Source organism: Lepus europaeus, chromosome 18 (assembly GCF_033115175.1).
Source record: "Lepus europaeus isolate LE1 chromosome 18, mLepTim1.pri, whole genome shotgun sequence".
Lineage (NCBI taxonomy): Eukaryota > Metazoa > Chordata > Mammalia > Lagomorpha > Leporidae > Lepus > Lepus europaeus.
Window position 1 is genome coordinate 73594362 of NC_084844.1, and position 13880 is coordinate 73608241.

Consider the following 13880-nt stretch of genomic DNA (forward strand, 5'->3'; position numbering starts at 1 on the left):
ACATCACTGGTGAACAAAGATGGCAGGGGGTTGAAAGATTCAAGCATGTATTCTGCTGAGGGGTTTCACTAGTGTTCAAACTGTTCTATTTCTGAACCTAAGTAGTGGGTGCTTGGGAGTTCATTGTATCATTCTTTCATTTAGCAAATATTTGTTAAGTGTACATGTGTACACACATTTACTTCTGTACTTATACTTCTATGTATGTCATATTTCATAGCAAATTTTAAAAAATGAAATACACAATTACTAGAAGTGATAATTTTCTAGATTTCCAAGTTTCTTTAATAACTTTTGTTTCCTTGATCTGAGAAGCCCACTATAGGGGCTGGCGTTATAGTGTGTCAGGTTAAGCCACTGCCTGTAGCACCGGCATCCCATATGGTACCAGTTCAAATCACAGCTGCTCCACTTTCTTTTATTTTCTTTCTTTCCTTTTTTTAAAAAAGAGATTATTTATTTGAGAGGCAGAGTTACAGACAGAGAGATAGAGAGATAGAGACAGAGATCTTCCATCTGCTGCTTCACTCCCCTGGATGGCCACCAAGGCTAGGGCTAAGCCAGACTGAAACCAGGTTCCACGACCTTCTTTTAGGTCTCCCACACGGGTGCAGGGGCCCAAGCACTTGAGCCATTTTCTACTGCTTTCCCAGCACATGAGTAGGGAGCTGGATTGAAAGTGGAACATCCAGGACTCAAACTGGTGCCCAAATAGGTGGCTGTGATGTATGCAAAGGCTTAACCTACTATGCCACAGCGCCGTCCTGGCTTGCTCGCTCATGCTCACTCCCTCTCTCTCTAGCTCTGCCTTTTAAATAAATAAATAAATTTTTAAAAATACTATTATGGACCGGCGCCATGGCTCAACAGGCTAATCCTCCGCCTTGTGGTGCCAGCACACCGGGTTCTAGTCCCGGTCAGGGCACTGGATTCTGTCCCGGTTGCCCCTCTTCCAGTCCAGCTCTCTGCTGTGGCCAAGGAGTGCAGTGGAGGATGGCCCAAGTGCTTGGGCCCTGCACCCCATGGGAGACCAGGAGGAAGCACCTGGCTCCTGCCATCAGATCAGCGCGGTACACGGGCCGCAGCGCGCCGGCCCCAGCGGCCATTGGAGGGTGAAGCAACTGCAAAGGAAGACCTTTCTCTTTGTCTCTCTCTCTCTCACTGTCCACTCTGCTTGTCAAAAAAAAAAAGCCTATTATGTATCTTCAGAGTAGAAGTTTCTGAATTTTTTACAACTAAAATTGTGCCATAAGAGTTACATGAATTACTTAGTAGCCACATGGATTATAGATGTTATAGTTGGGTTTCAGAGGAGGGGATGATGATCATTCAGGATTTCTCATTTTAGTTCATATCAGAGGAACACCTAGTTTTTGTAAGATGTTTGTTTAAATTACCACACAAAGCATTCATTTTTTGCAGGCATTCACAGTAGGATATCAAAAATGAACGAAGGTAGATTCCAAATCACCAAGCTGCTTGTGGTTCTAAAAGGGCTGCTAGGAAAGCAGGGACCTGTGCTGTATGAAAGGGAATGATGTACTCGTTTGTGGAAGTTTGGGGAGAAGAGAATTTTGTGCATGGGATTCTCTGAGTTCTGAGATGGGTCGGTTTCCTCTGTCAGTGAGGTGCGGTCAGTCTTGTTCCTGAAATGTCTTAAGCAACAGGAACAGCTGCTTTAGGTGTCCACACCCCAGCGTTCCTTGACTGGTAAAATGCAAGTTAGCAACACTTCCAGTGAGTCATCTTCATTCATCAGGGACGTCTTCAGGGTTGTCATCGCGGTGGGACAGAAAAAGACTTCAAATCCCTCCATGTGCATGCAGCATGGGTGTAACCCCTGAGGAGGTTGGAAGGCTGTGCTCCGCTGACCCAGTACTGTTTGGTGCCCTGCTGTGCTGTGTACCAGTGCAAGCTGGTCCCCTGAACCTGCCTTTCCAGTGCCCTTCCCTTGACTGTCAGAATTACCTCATCTCTACCAGGCATCCTCAGTGACGTGTACTGTGGAAGGACAGATGGCTTTTATTTTCCTTGCAAACTATTATGCAACGTAAACCTGTGCTAGCATTATTTTCTCAGATTGCAACTATTATAAAATATAACTCAGCTCCATTTTGTCCTTACTTTCATTTCAAATCAAATAATTCATTTCGGTTGTCATAGATCTTTGGTATAGATTTTCACTTTATCTATTGTAAGCTTTTTTCTCACTTCTACCTTTTGTGGTGTGTGTGTGTGTGTGTGTGTGTGTTGGCTTTAATCACACAACCTCAACTCCCAAACCCTTGTGTTTCCTTCTCTTACCAATTCCTATATCATCTTTTACTCTTTCTTTGCTTATTGCTTCATGAATCTTTCTTCTCCAAGTCTGACTCTTGTCCCATGTCAACCATGCTTTGTGGCCCCAAACTGCGGTATGGCCCCAGGGAAACTCCTGAGCTAAGCCTGTAGAATTTGCTTTGCTACCTTTTATCCCAGTTTTCTTATCTCTTTTCCTCTCTTCCTCTCCCCAGCCTGGCCCAGCAGCCCCTGGATGACAGCCAGGGCCTCCTAGGAGGGGGAGCAGCTCCCCGCAGAGCCTGGGGAGGGGGCTGGGTGGTGCACTCCCATAATCAAGGCGCAATCAGCACTAATCAGCGCATTCTTGAAATACACCCAACTGGATGGGGAAGCAGGTGAATGCGGCCGGCTTGCTCAGTGGCAATCAGAGGCGGTGACTTTGGATCTGTGGCAACAATAGCTCTTTGTCTGCATGCCAGGGGACTTTGCTGTGCTCTGCTGAGCCCACCACTGATGGGAGACAGAAACACCCCCTTGGGCCTACAGCTGCCCCGGCTGGGGGCAGGGGCTGTGCAGGCGCCAGGTCCAGCTGCCTGCAGGGTGAGGTCCATGCACTCCAGCACCACTACTGAGCACCTACTGTGCACTGGGTGCACCTGACGCTACCTTGGGAGGAGGTGGGCTATGTTCTGTAGTGACTGGAGGAGGGGCTCCCTGTAGGTTGCTTGGCTGAGAAGTGGCTGATCTGAGGCAGCAGCCCCATCTGTCACTCCCAGCTGTGTCTGTTGCTTTAAGGGCTGGAGGTCTGTTGAGACACTGTCCCAGGTCATTGTAAACCCACACCTCCAGGACCCTCCTAGACCTTGCAAAAATAGGGCTTACCAATCCCGAGTGGCAGAGGGGGCCCAGCAAGGCTGCAGAGGGTGGTGAGTGGAGTTGCCCTAGGTCACGGCAGAGTAGTGACGTCACTGAGCCCTGAGCTTCCTCCAAGGCCCATCCCTGCACCCATGCCTTCCCGCCAGGGTCCTTCTGAGTGAGGCTGGGTACTTGGAGATTCCCTGGGCCAGGTGCTATGGGGTGCTGGAGGGCCAGCCTTGCTCCCCCTTCTGTGGGGGGGCACCCCCAATTTCCCCCAGGGTGGTAGCACTCAGGCCCCCACAGGTGAGGCTGGGAGTGCTCTGGCTGTAGCCACCCAGCTATGATGAGAAGTCACAGGGCTGGTGGGGAGGGGGCTGCACGGGAGGTGGCAGGGTGGGAGGGTGGGGAGGGGGGACCATGCTGCAGGCCAGTGACAGTGGAAGGTTGAAGGTCGGCACAGCAGCTGGGGATGGAGGGAGGGGTGAGCCTGAGGGTCACAGGAGGTGGAGGAGTGCGGCTCAGGGCTCAGGAGCGAGGGGTGGGTGGTGACATGGTTCCTACCTGGGCTGCCCAGGCCCGCACACCACTTGTCTTCCGGGCCCCCTTCCAGACCCCCACAGCTGGGGTGAGCCTTCCCCTTGCTCCCAGGTGACAAGAGCCCCCTGCCAGGCTCCCAGCTGCCAATCAAGCCCCATGCAGCCACTGGAAGGGCTCCAATAAGAGATCAGCACATGTCCCTCTCTGCCCCCACCCCCATCAATGGCTGCAAAGGCCCCGAGGCCCCCCTGACCTCATCACCGCTGTCACTGTCATATCGCCTTCTGCCACTTACCCTGGTTCATCTTGCTCTGGCCTTCTGGCCTCCTAGCTGAGCCGTGAGCACTACAGAGATGCTTCCGCCCCAGGGCCTTTGCACATGCTGCTCCGGCACCTGCAGCCACAGGTTCCCTCCCTCACCTGCCCAGCGATACCTTCCCCACCCAGCCCATCTGAGGTCCCAGCTGCGCCCTCTCCGCCACCTTTTCCGGGCTCTCCCCCTCTCCCCCTGCTTTATTTTAGTCACATCATTTTACCGTCATCTGCCATCCTCAAAGCCGGCATTGTCTTGTCTCCTTTCACTCAGCGCCAGCTGCTTCGGTGTCCAGTCATGACGTGGTTGGACAGCGGTGGTGGGGGTCCCAGGAGAGGAACTTGGTGGGAGAGACTGAGTTTGAGTCATGATGGCCAAAACCACAGGGCCATCCAGGTGGCAGCCAGGGGGGCAGGTGCCCATCTTGGTTTCCTCATCTGTCCACTGGGCTGAGCATCCCAGCTCCCAGGGGCATGGGGCACCGGCTGATGGGCATAGCAGCTCAGGGAGGCAAGCACTCCACCACACTCAGCCATGGCAATGGTGTGGGGCAGCTCCTACTGCCTCCTACCCTTCCCCCAGCCTACCACAGGAGAACTGCGTCCCCCTCCTGCCATGCCTAGGTTGTTGCCAGGGGCCAGGAGAGTTTTTTTGCAAAATAGCTTCCAGGGCTCTGCTTTGGGGATTGGGAGCCCCAGAGGTGTCCTTTGTTGAGAAAACAACTCTGTGACACTGAGAAAAGTGCAGAAAACCAGAGCGAGCTGAAATCTCCCCAGACCAATGTCACTCCCTGACTGTTAGTTGTCGGAAATGCAATCAACTCTTCAGGAAGGCATCAATTCATATTCAGTAAAATGACTGATTCAGCCATAGATAAATGTTGATAGGGACATGAAGAGCATGGAGCCTTCATAAACTTCCAGTAAAACAGTGCAGACAGTAATTCGGCAGTTTCTCAGCATGTTCTACATGGGACTGTTTATTGACTCAGCAGTTTGTCTCCCAAGTATGCCACTAAAAGATACAAAATCCACATGCCCATAAAGGCTCCCTGCAGTGGTATTCATGAAAGCCAAATATGAAAGCAACTCAAATACTAATATGTGAGAAAAACAGTGTGCAGTTTATCTTTTATAATGGCATGGAATTTGGCAATAAAAATTAATTAAGAAATGAAAGACCACAAAAATAGTGAAAGTCAAAATAATTCTTTTTTTAAAAAAAGAGAAGAATTAGTAGCAAAACCCCACACATCGTAGCATCTACAAAAATGGGAAAAAACTGAGTTTGGAGCTTATAGTGATGTTTCCAGCTGACTTGGATGAGAAAGCAATAAAGAACTGCTCAAAGGGAGATCTGAAAACTCTGAATGTGGTGAGAACCATAAATAATAAACACACAAGTAACAGAATGAGTATATGCCTTCAAAAGATTTGTCCTTAAGATAGAGTCAAAGCATAGAAAAAAGTGAATATAAGAAAATAAAAAAGTGTAGCTTTAAGGTTTATTTTAGAGGTATACCTGTATGCCTATTGGTGTATGTGAATTATATACAGGGCAAATCTAAGACTATTTCTTAAAGATTTATTTATTTATTTGAAAGCCAGAGTTACACAGAGAGAGGACAGGCAGAGAGAAGCAGAGATCCTCCACCAGCTGGTTCACTTCACAATTGGCCACAATAGGAGGAGCTGTGTTGAATCAAAGCCAGGGGCCAGGAACTAGCAGGTTCTTCCTGGTCCCCATGCAGGTGCAGGGGCTCAGGGACTTGGGCCATCCCCTACTGGTTTCCCAGGCCATAGCAGAGAGCTGGATCAGAAATGGAGCATCTGGGACTCAAACCGGTGTCCATATGGGAAGCTGTGGTGCAGGCATTAGCTTTACCTACCACACCGCAGGCTCCAATCTAAGATTTTTTTTTTTACCATGCTATCTGCTGCCCTGCCCCACCCAGTATTTTACTTCCAATTCTTTTAAAATTATCAATATGACTAATCAAATCTCTGTGAATCATTGACTTATATTCTGAGTAATTATGGAGATTGACAATAATTATGATGCAATTTTGTTTTAGAGCCAGAGTGAATAATTTAGAACACTGTGAGAATGGCAATGAATTCAGAGTAGTGTTTTTTACACTACTTGGCTATTAAAAATAAAGTTTAAGCAAATATTTCTTCTAAAGTGTTTTTAGTGAGTATTAGAAATCCTGATTCAGACCTTTTGCTAGTTAAATATGTTCACTGTCCCACCTTGGAGAAATGAAATGTGTACATTATACTCCCATGCAAAGTTGGTTAGTAGACTCTGTAATGCCCTTCCAAAAGCTTATTGACAGCATTTTGCCTTCATTTGGAAAATTAATGAAAGTGAAAGATACTTACATATGTGTGGATTACCCATGAGAACAGCTCTAAACTTCACTATCTGAAACCTCAATGATCAGAGTTGTCTTCATTTTGACTGTTTTGCCTTGGATTTCTTTCCCTTTTACTAGGATAAATGTCTTTTCCAATGAGGGCTGGGTTAGATTAGCACTTTTCTACAAAAGATTCCAGATTTCTAAGTGTTTATTAAGGTAGTTATGGGGTCTGTGTGCTTGGGTCACAATTTGAAAGAACACAATTGATATAGGGCATGTAACTAAACTGTTAACATTATTGTCATTAGCAGTATTGCTAAGTATTTTCTTTTTGTCTTATTGTTCCTCATTTTATTCTTGGCTTTTGATGTTTTCAAAATTTACAGCAGAAAACCATAAAAAACTATGGACTGTTGCATTTGAAGGTTTATGTATTTATTTTAAATTTCATGCTTGTAAACAGTGCTGGTATTTCTTTTGCTTTGTTTTTAAGTACAATTGAATTTCACAATGAAGTGACAGCTGGCAATGCATGTACCTCAGCATAGACAGGCAATCTAAACAGTAAAGTTGGGTACTCTGGGTTTATTGCTATACAGTGCCAAGTCCCTTTGAAAGAATTGATGACAAACATCTTTAGCTTCCAGTCAGTGAAATTTCTGTCTGAAAAGTCCAAAATTTTGAGGCCAGCACAGTGTCTTTGTGGGTAAAGTTGCTGCTTGTAGTGCTGGCATCCCATATAAGTCCTGGGTTGAGTTCCAGATGCTCCACCTCTGATCCAGCTCCCTCTAATGCACCTGGGGAAGCAGTGGAAGGTTGCTCAAGCACTTGGTCCCTGTACCCACAAGGGAAACCCAAAAGCTGCTGGATTCTGGCTTCAGATTTGCTCATTTCCAGCTATTGTGGCCATTTTTAGGAGTGAACCAGCAGATAGAAGATCTCCCTCTCTCACCATCTGTAACTTTGCCTTTCAAGTAAATACATAAATCTTTGAAAAATGAAATAGTCCAGAATTTAACAACTGCAAATGTACTGTTTTATTTCTTTTTAATCATAACGTACGACCTTAAAACAAGTCAGACAAGACTCACTTTCTATATGGATGGTACAAAAACCACAAGGGATTCAGAGGAGATTGCTTAGCATATATAAACTAGGGCACATTGAGAAGATTTTAGAACATGGAATTGAAAGATAAGCATTTCTGCAAAAATATTTAAATCTATGCATAGTTTTCTCATAGTACATTTTTCTATCAACATTTAAGACTCATCAGATCGCATCATGAAAACACAGTATTACTTTTTTCCAATATAAGAACATTATATCAACATCACAGTCATCTGATTTCATGAATATTTATTGTTGTTCAGCCATGCATTTCTTTACAACTTAATGAGCAATAATTACTTCATTTTTTCCACAGGTCAGACATGTCCAAGAAACAAAGGAGGCCAAATGACTGGGTCATTTCTTTGCTCATTATTAAAAGCGATTAAGGAAACATAAGTAAAAGTCACACAAATAATCTACTTCAGGAATTAAAACAGAATCGTTCTTTTGTAGAAACTATAGTCTTTACCAACCTACTTAGAGAAATGTGTGAAATTCTTGAGTAAAATTCTGACTACCTAGATCAAAATCTACCATCTTTTGAAAATCAAATTTCCAAAACACAAATATAACATAAAATAGCAAAACTTATACATAGACCAGGTACGTTAAATCACATTTTGAAAACTGAAACCAAGAAAAAAAGCTAAACAATCAAAATTTCAGGCCCATGCTTACAGGTATATTTCAAACTTCTAAGGAAGAAAAAGGAAACCTGTTTCCCAAACCTATGCAAATGGAAATAAGCAGAGAATATTTTTAATTTCTTTCGGAAAATCAGCATTACGTCGATGATGATGCAAGTGTACCAGGAATAATTGAAATAATTCTTAAAAGTATACCTTTCATAAACAGATACAAATATTCTAAGCAAAGTATTATTATTTTTTAATTTTAATTTAAAATTTATTTGAGAAATGCAGAGACACCCCACCACCACCCTTCCCACCTGCTGGTCCAGGCCCCCACCACCCCTCCCACCTGCTGGTCCGGGCCCCCAAATGCCCAAAACGGGCGCCCTATCCCCTGAGGGCGGGGCGGGGCCTTCTGCTCTGGCCTTTCTAACCCCGGAGGGTGGGGCGGGGCGGGGCCGTCTGCTCTGGTCGCTCAATCCCGGGAGGGTGGGGCGGGGCCGCCTGTTCCGGCCACACCTGACCCCGCCCTCACCTCCCCCACCCAGGCAGGTGCTCCGCGACTACAACTGCCTGCAGAAGCTGCTGCAGCACCTGACCTCACTCAGCCTGACCATCGTGAGCAACGCGTGCGGCACGCTCTGGAACCTGTCGACCCGCTGCGCGCAGGACCAGGAGCTGCTGTGGGACCTGAGCGCCGTGGGCATGCTGCGCAACCTGGTGCACTCCAGGCACAAGATGATCGCCATGGGCAGCGCCACGGCCCTGCGCAACCTGCTGGCCCACCGGCCCGCCAAACATCAGGCGGCCGCCACGGCCGTGTCCCCCAGCACCTGCGTGCCCAGCCTCTACGTGTGCAAGCAGCAGGCGCCGGAGGCGGAGCTCGACGCCCAACATCTGGCGCAGGCGCTCAACCACCCGGAGAAGCAGGCCCTGCCCGGGGCCAGGCGGCAGTCAAGAAGCCGCTGCCGCCCCTGCCGCACCTGGACGGGCTGGCGGGGGACTACACCTCCGACTCGGTCTGCTTCGACGACGACGACGCGCCGTCCCTAGCCACCGCCACCGCCGAGCCCACCAGCCCGGCCGTGCTCTCCCTCTTCCTGGGCAGCCCCTTCCCGCAGGGCCAGGCGCTGGCCCGCACCCCGCCAGCCCCCCGCGGCGAGGCTGCCTTGGCGGCCAAAGCCAAGCTGGCGCTGGCAATGGCGCGGATCCACTGTCTCGTGGAGGACATCTTGGCCTTGCACACCTTGTCTGATGACAGCTTCAGCCTCAGCTCCAGGGACCACGGGCAGGAGGCGCCGAGGGAGGGCCAGGCGCAGTCCTGCTCGCCCTGGGGCGGCCCCAAGGGTGGCCGGCAGGAAGCAGGGGGCTGGGTGCACGCCCTGCTCTGGCTCAAGGCGGCCCATGCCAGCCTGTCCAAAGACAGCCTCAACAGCGGCAGCACCAACGATGGCTACTGCCCGCGGGAAAACAAGCGGCCCTGCCCGCTGGCCGCGCTGGCCGAGCACCGTGAGGAGCTCCTGGGTGGGCAGCCGCGGCCCGCTCGGCGCTCGGCCCGATCTCGACCTGAGGGGCAGCCAGGCCTAGGGCCCACCCGGGACGCCGCCGGCGCCGACGCCCGCGTGGGCACCATCAAGCTGTCGCCCACCTATCAGCCCGTGCTGCCGCTGGAGTCCGCGGGCAGGGCAGGCGCCCCCCCCCCCCGGCGGCCCCAAGGCGCCCCCCGCGGCCCAGAAGCAGGCCTGGCTGCTGGCAGAGGGCCTGAGCCAGGTGCCCGAGAAGCTGGGGGCCGCCAGGCCGGCCGCGGCCAGCAGGGCGCTGCAGAGGCTGGTGGCGCAGTAGGGGCCCCTCTCGCTGTCCCGCTGCAGCTCGCTGTCCTTGGTCGGACGCCCGGGCCCCAGCGAGGCCAGAGACCTGGACAGCGACTCCTCCCTCCAGGGCCTGGAGGAGGCCGGCCCCGAAGAGACAGAGCTTGACGGGGCGTGGCGTGGGCCGGGGGCCGCCTCCCTACCCGTCGCCATCCCGGCGCCCCAGCGGGGCCGAGGTCTGGGCCTGGGCGTGGAGGACGTCACGCTGTCCAACTCTTCTGAGAACTGTGTGCAGGAGATACCGCTGGTGCTGAGCCGCTGCAGCTCCGTGAGCTCCCTGGGCAGCTTCCAGAGCCTGTCCATCGCCAGCTTCATCCCCAGCGGCCCTTGCAGTGGGCTGGGCAGCGGCACAGTGAGCCCCAGCGAGCTGCCTGACAGCCCCGGGCAGACCATGCTGCCCAGCCGCAGCAAGACGCCGCAGGCCGCGCGGCCCGGCCAGCCCGAGAGCAGCCAGTTCAGCCTGTGGTGGGAGAGCTACGTGAAGCGCTTCCTGGACATCGTCCACTGCCGCGAGCGCTGCCGCCTGCCATCCGAGCTGGACGCTGGCAGCGTCCGCTTCACCGTGGAGAAGCCGGACGAGAACTTCTCCTGCGCCTCCAGCCTCAGCCCGCTCGCCCTGCACGAGCACTAGGTGCAGCAGGACATGGAGCTGCGGCTGCTGCCGCCCTCCTGCCCAGACTGCGGCGTCTGTGGTGGTGGCGGTGGTGCCGGGCAACGCCGGTGAGAAGAAGCCGCCAGACGCCAAGAGGGGCCGGCGCCCGCAGGCTCCGGGACCCGCATGGCCGCGGACCAGGAGCTGGAGCTGCTGCGCGAGTGCCTGGGGGCGGTCGTGCCCGCGCGGCTCCGCAAGGTGGCCTTGGCGCAGGTGCCCGGCCGCAGGGCGCTGCCCGTCCGGGTCTACATGCTGGTGCCCGCCCCGGCCCGGGAGGACGACTCGTGCACTGACTAGGCCAAGGGCACGCTGGTCAACTTCTCCAGCGCCGCGCCACTCAGCCACTAGACTGCAAGGACCCCCCCAAGGAGCAGCCCCGGGGCCCGCAGGACAGGGGCCGGCCCCGCGCCCCTGGGGGCCCCCAGAAGCCACGCGCTGCTCAGAAGGTAGTGGCGGACAGTGATCTACGTGCCCAGCCCGGCCACCCGGCCCCACCCCAAAGCTGTCCCTGGCCCCCGCGCCACACCGAGGTAGGCGGCGGAGACCCCCAGCTCGGCACAGCCAGCAGCCGCAGGCAAGGCGCCAGCGCCCGGGAAGCAGAGCTCTCTGAGCCTGCACAGGCCAGGCAACATCTCCGAGCTGGCGGCGGTGAGCCACCCCCGCCCCCAGGAGCGCCACGTCCCCCTGCTCCTCTGTCCAACACCCCTTCTTCAAGCTCCTCCCAGACCTCGCCCGCCTCTCAGCCTCTGCCCAGGAAGTCGCCCCCCGCCACCCCAGCTGCAGGGTCTCTGCCCGGCCCGGCAGCCCCGCGCGTGCCAAGCACAAGACCTAGAAGTCGCCTGTCCAGATCCCGTTCAAGCAGAGGCCGGCCAAGCGCGGGGCGCCGCCGCTGGCCAGACCTGCCCCAGAGCCGAGCCCCAGAGGCCGCGAGGGGGTGGCAGGGGCGCGTGTGGCCGACTGGGCCTGGTGCGTGGGGCCTCCGCCCGCTCCAGCGGCAGCGAGTCCTCGGACCGCTCAACTGACCTTCATCAAGAAGTCGCCTGGCTTACTGCCTTGCCGGCGCATGGAGCTGTCCTCCGCCGCCGCCTCCGTCGCCATCGCCTCCGCCTCCACCTCCCAGGGCGCGTCGCCCCGCCGCGGGCGGCCGGCGCTCCCCGCCATCTTCCTCTGTTCTTTGCGCTGCGACGAGCTGAGGGCGGCCCCCTGGCAGCAGCCGACCCGCCCAGGGTCCGGTCCCGGCCCCAGCACGTGCGCTCTCCGGCGCAGCAGCTCCAAGAGCCCGTCGCGCCTTATAGTGCGCACGCCCCCCGCGCTACCCCTCTTCAAGCGCTACTCCTCCCAGCCCCACATCAGCATGGCCCAGCCACTGCCCAGGGTGGTCGCGCCAGGCACGATGTGGCGGCGCATCCGGGATGAGGCGTCGCGCACATCCCGCGCAGCACCCTGCCCTCCTCGGCCCTGCTGCTCCGGGGCCACCCGCCGCCGCGGAAGACCTGGGACGCCGCAGTGCAGATGGAAGAGGTGGCCCAGCCCAAGACCAACGCAAGCACGTCCCCGAGCCTGGGGAACCCGGAGCAGCCCCCGCCCCAACCAGCGCCCTGGCCGCCCTCCTGGGCAACGAAGTGGATGAGCCGGTCCCGGCCAAGGGCCCTGCCCCCGCGCCCTTTGCCCAAGAGGGCTTGGGTATCGCCTTGGGGGGCTTCCCTGCCAGCCTGCAGGGCCACTGAGGATCAGCGGCCACTTGGCAGCCTTCCCTCCACCCACCCTCCTGTTCCTCATGCCGCCCTGCAGCATCTGTCCCATGTGTACATAGCACGGCACCCGCCAGCACCCCATGTAAAGCCGCCGGCTGGCGGAAGGACCACATCCCCTGCATCAGTGTTGCACAACTTTAAAAAACAGAGCTGTCCAGTTGCCTCTGCTGCATGAGTGGGGCAGATGCGGGCCTCCCACACCGGCCACGAGCAGGGAGGCCAGCGGTCCCTACTGGCCCAGGAAGACTGTCCCACTGGGACGTCTCTGTCCAGCTCCGTCCTTGGCTGTGGCCCAGACTCTGTCAGGTCCGACAGTGCCTAGTGGGCTGGGGAGTCTCTGCCCCGGCTGAGAGGCTGTGGCTGGGGTCTCTGAAGCTCAGGCAGCGGAAGAGAAACTCCTGTGGCCCTGGGGCTCAGTCCTGCCCCCCAGGATGCAGGGACATCTTCCCAGGGACAGAGGCCCTGCCAGCCGGTGGACGCTCGGCTGTCCCCCACATCAGCCTCTCCCGCAGTGATAAAGGGGAGGCTCCTGCCCAGGAGTGGCAGCATGAGGCCTGCGGGGCCCCGCCAGGGCTGCCGGCTCCTCCTCTCAGCCAGGGAGTGGTGCGCTGATCCAGCGCCAGGCAAGGGAGCAGAGTGGCCCAGTGAGATGGGCAGAGTCCGCTGGGGGGAGGTGGTCTCAGGCGCCCATACAGGGTCCAGCCTGTGCCGGGGACGGGGAAGGGTGCAGGTCAGCCAGAGGAGGTAGCGGCAGAGGCGTCGGGCAGCACTAAGCGCATCACGTGGCCAACGTCCAGTTCCAGCTTGGCGCCGGCTCACTGCAGGCCCTGGCACTGCTGCCTCAGCCCCTCACCTGCCCGCTGCAGCCATACGTTGGTGGTCACTTAGGCCTGGCTCTGCTGGTACAGCCGCTCCCTCTGGGCCTCGGGGTCCTCACTCCTCCTGGGGTCTCCTGGGGGGTCTGGGACAGCATGAGGGAGCATCAGTCACAAGGGAGCCCCCAAGACCAGAGCCACCCAGCAGGAGGGAGCCAAGCCTGGGGACGCAGGCACCTGCATACCCCACCCCTGCACAGCACAAGCCCACCCCGGGTGGCCTAGGTGCCCCACAGTCACTCTCGGGGGCCCACGCGTGACCTGGCGTCTCACACGCCAGCCAGCCGAAACATACCAGTCTCAATAGCGGGGTCCCTGCCGCCCACCCAGAGCTCTAGGTCCCCAGATCCCCGTCTCGCACATTGTTCTAGAAATGCTCTCCTCCACAATGATGGAAACAGCAGGGCCCACACCAAGGCCACCGGCAGCTGCTCTCCCTGGCAGCCAGCAGGAAGCCGGATGGGACACAGAGCAGCCTGGATCACAGGCGGCGGCTTTGCCCACCACACGACAGCCATGGCCCCTCTAAGAGCCCCATCCCCAAGGAGGGCCAGGGCCAAGGGAGGCCCAAGAGATGGACAGGGCCCACTGGGGGTGGGGAGCTGGCCCTGGGTACCTACATAGCCCAGCTGGCAC

At 55.3% G+C, this 13880-nt stretch overlaps 1 pseudogene; it reads left to right on the forward strand.

Annotated features, from left to right (window-relative positions):
* Window positions 1–8464: 8464 nt before the first annotated feature.
* LOC133747028 (adenomatous polyposis coli protein 2-like) lies at window positions 8465–12342 on the forward strand (annotated as a pseudogene).
* Window positions 12343–13880: the final 1538 nt, after the last annotated feature.